This window comes from Arvicanthis niloticus, chromosome 11, assembly GCF_011762505.2.
Source record: "Arvicanthis niloticus isolate mArvNil1 chromosome 11, mArvNil1.pat.X, whole genome shotgun sequence".
In the NCBI taxonomy this organism is placed as follows: domain Eukaryota; kingdom Metazoa; phylum Chordata; class Mammalia; order Rodentia; family Muridae; genus Arvicanthis; species Arvicanthis niloticus.
In genome coordinates this window covers 5,341,527-5,345,919 of record NC_047668.1, presented here as the reverse complement: position 1 = coordinate 5,345,919, position 4,393 = coordinate 5,341,527, and the positions used below count along the sequence as shown (strand labels likewise).

Genomic DNA, 4,393 nt, shown 5'->3' with positions numbered 1-4,393 from the left:
AATTTAGTTAAAGAACAAATAGAAAAAACAGCAGATAGAGAACATCATTAAATTGGTACTTAGCACATCCCGAAATTATTGGAGTATCCAAGTTGGAGAAGGAAACAAAAGTAACATCATCAAGACAAGTATTTACAATTTACAGACCTGCCTGGGAAAAATCCAGCTAGAGTTTTTGACTGAGATTTATCATGAGAGATTAGAGTGTTCTCTCCATGGATGTGTTTCTGGATTCTTATTCCCACAGTGGCATTTTTATGCCACTGACTGACCCATAACAACCTCTGTTGGAAATGATTTACCATTAACTAGTCTGAAAGGCATTCCACTTTACTACCTTTAGCTGTTTATCTTTTTTTCCCCTGTTACAGGGTCAAGAGTTCGGCTTGCCCCAGAACAGGAAGTCTTGTAGAACACTACTTAAAATAAACATGCTTTCAAAGTCATCTCTCAACAAGATGTGATAATTTATAATGTAAATATAATTCATATTGAAAGTAGTTAATCCCCAAACATATAGCAAGTCTCCTAAAAAGATTATTTATTTCCTGACTCTAGAGGCATTGTAGGTGTGGCTGCAGTGTCACATGTGCATCAATCAGTAGGTGACAGAGAAGAGAGAGGCTATGACTTATAACCTATGGACATCTGAATGATTAGTAACCTAACATTCACTGAAAAAAAAAGCAAGCCTGAGACTACCGCCTCTCTAGCACCAGAGGGTCCAGGACAAGGAACTAGCTTGAAATGTCCACCAGTCTAGCACCAGATAGAACTGGCTAGGTCCCCAGGATTGGAGCAAACCAGAGATTAGAAGAACCTTACCTAGGGCCTCAGGCCCTGGGCAAGAGTGAGCCCAAGACAGACACCCTCTTAAGGAACCATGTCTACAGGCTGGTTGAGGAGCCATAGAGCCCTGACAGGGAGCTAAACTAGCCTAAGAGGCCACCAGTCCATTGCCATTCAGGCCTGGGAGGACAGACCATGCCAAGGTGACCTGTGCTACATGCCATAATGCACGAACAAGGTATAACATTCCTGAGATGACCCCAGATAATCAGCCTTGGTGTCACAAAGAGAAGCAAGAGAGCTGGTTGCCACCGCTAGCCAGCTTCAGTACTCAGGACATTGCAAAAGTTATGGATGAACCACCCATGAACATGGAAAAGCTGTCCCTACCACTCATTTCCCATGTGGTGGCATGCAGGAAGGAAAGATACCCTTATTTCCCCTTCCCCTTATCACCTTGGCCCTGGGGTCATGAAAAGAGGAAAACTAGCCCTGCCCTCCACCATCTGCAGTACTCAGGAGAACAGGCCCTGCATCTCACCTGGAAAAAAAAACATACTAGAGCTGACCCTGGTAACAGGGGCTCAAGTGAGCCAACCCTCAGGTATGAGCATAAGAGAGCTGGCCCCACCAATTTCTACCATGAAATGATATGGGTGGAGGAGAGATGCTGCCCCAGCCTCTTGACAACTACAACCGGCAGGAAAGCTGGCTCTAAGGTCATCAGAGTGGGAGAGCTGGTCCTGCTCCTCACTTGCTGTAGCACACAGGAGAGCAGGCCCTTTAGCTCATCTGGGCAGCTGACCAGTAGAGCTGGCCCTGAATGTGAAGGTTACATCTGAGCTTGCCTCCTACCAGACCAATGACTCATTTCAATGAACATCTCTAAGGAAAGAATGTGGACAAAGGGTATACTGTGGAACACCTATGACACACTACAGCTTCTACAGTGAGATTTTTTTTTTTCTCTGTTGAGGAAGAGGTCACAAAGGCAGAGGGTAGGTGTGAGGAGAGGAGGAGATGAGTAGAATTGGGGTGCATGATGTGAAACTCACAAAGACCCAATCAAAAGTTTTAAAAGAGATTATTTACTTAGTGTACATTCTATTTTTGAACTTCAACCATGCTTTAAGCTATTTGCATCTCAGCCCCGAAAGTTAAATAAGAATTTAGTTAAAAATATGTATCTTTTAAGTTTTTTAAATTTATCCCTTTCTCATACAATACATTGCAGCCACAGTTTCCCCCTCCCAGTCTTCCTATCCCTCCTCCACCTCCCCTCTTCCCCAGGTACACTGCTCCTTCATTTCCCTTCAGAGAAGAGCAATATACTTTTGACAAAGAGATTTCAGTTTAAGATAAAAATAGCACGTATCTCACTGAAGTGCCGGATAATCCTTAATTGTCTTTATTTAAGTTAGCAAGGATTTAGAGGTTCATATACAGAATTGGTACTTTAAGAGTTAACTAAAGTTCTTATCGAATGTAGGAACTAGTGAATAAGAGCTGAATAAAAACTATTGATGTGCCTACTGAAGTGCTATGCATATAAAATATGAGTCACCTCATGACGGTGTGAAAGGCATGGTGATTGCTCTGACTATCTCTGTGGGCACACACTGAGCTTAAGAACATTTCTCGTTGCTTTTATTTGACTTTCCTCTTGGCTGATCTCCTAAGATTTCTGTTTGTAAAATCATCCTACTTCAGCACACTCTAACAACTTCTTCCAGACCAGTTTCTCAGTCACAGGAGTGTCAGATCACCAGGAAAGTGTGATTAAGATATATCCCTGCCATGTGCCACTTTCAGGCATATCAAGCTCACTCGCTTGGAGGGTATACCAAATTTGGGGAGTTTGAAAATGCACCTAAGTGACAGGAGTATTCTGATTTCTGCCTCACATAAAAAACCGATCTCCCATACCCCATATGCCACCACAATCCACCATTCCAGACAGCATGGTATTCCCCAACAGAATCACTCAAAACCTGCACTTCACAAGCAGCTAAACAGTATAGTTACTCAAGATGCCAACTTTGAGAGTCAAGGTAGGCTAACTTGGTCTCTTATCTGTGTGGTCTTAGCCAACTCACTCTAACAGAAGGGTCAAGAATAATACTGTTTTTTATGCTGTGAGAATTGTGCTAAACAGTAAATATTGATTAGCATACTGAATTCTACAGTAAACTACAAAGTTGATGCTATTATCCTCATCTTATAGGTGAATAAATTAAATTTTATAGATTAAGCAATTGTTAGCTTGCTAAAATTACCTAGCCAGTTGGTAAGGGAGCTGGGATAGAACTGAGTTCATCAGATTCTAAAAAGTTTTCATTTGATGGACTTCATTGTATTGGCTTTCAGAAATGGAGAAAGCAAGAAAAGCCTATAGAAAAAAAAGAAAACTCTGTAAATATCAGGATAAAAATTAGTAGGCGTAGTAGCATAATACTAACACTGAGCTAGGAGTTAGAAATCGCCTGAGAAACAGGAATGGTTGACAACCTACACAGGGAAATGATGTGGCAGTTTTCATTTTATGGATAAAAGGGTATTCTCCCACCCATCAGATTCTCCTCCACAGTTATTATGATAGATGAAGGCGACATAGTGTTGTCATATGGACTTTTGATAGGCTTCTGAAAGCACTAAGTGGAAGTGTCAATATAACTACTGTTCAACTGGTATAGAAAAACATCAAGACCAAAGTTGGAACAAGGAAGCACAAGGCTTTGCTGGTAGAAACGAGTCTTCAGAAAGAATGTGTGAAAGGGGGACTGAAAAGAGTGGAGATTTTATGGAGAAATTCTGTTTAACACTGAACAAGAATGTAGACTAATTTTGCAGAAACATATGCCCCCCATAAGTAGAATTTCTTGACTTTGTAATGAACACAACTTAACTACTATAAATGTAGTACAATTGTAACTACTGAGATGCTAGTAATAACACTCAGCTTTTTAAAACAATCATTGACATTTTCATTTTGTTGGAAATTAAGCGTAGGATATTTGAGTCAGTAAAGCATTTGCCTAGAGTGTACAAAGGCCTGCATGCTGATTCACACATGTCACCTGCTTACAGAGAGAATTCAAGTCCAGTCTGGGAAACATTTAGAGTCTCTAAGCAAGACTCTATGTTACTGTCTTAGTCTTTTCCTCTTATTGTGATAAAATATCCAATAAAGGCAACTTAAGGGATAAAGAGCTTACTCTTTCTCACGTTATAGTCAAACTGTGGTAGGGAAATCAAGGCAGCATGGATATGTAGCAGCTAGTCACATCACATCCACAACCAGAAAGGAGAAAGTTATAAATGCATGCTGCTATTCAGTCTCCTTTCTTTGTTTATACAGTTCAGGAACCCAGAAAAACAAATGATGTCATTTATAGTGGGCAGGTCATCCAACCTCAGTTAATACCATAAACACCCCTCCAAGGGCATGCCCAGAAGATGGTCCCTTGGTGTTCCTTCATTCTGTCAATTTATAAGAAAAAAATTAAAATCATCACAGTCATATTGAGTTTAAATGTGGGATGGAATCAAAATGGGTGACTTTAACATAATAGAAGCTGATTGTCCTTCCACAGGAGCTGAGTGC

The 4,393-nt window shown here is 40.7% G+C and overlaps 1 pseudogene; it reads left to right on the top strand.

The window, feature by feature from the left end:
• The first annotated feature begins 547 nt into the window (after window positions 1-547).
• LOC117717424 (small nucleolar RNA SNORA17) lies at window positions 548-672 on the top strand (annotated as a pseudogene).
• The last annotated feature ends 3,721 nt before the right edge of the window (window positions 673-4,393 follow it).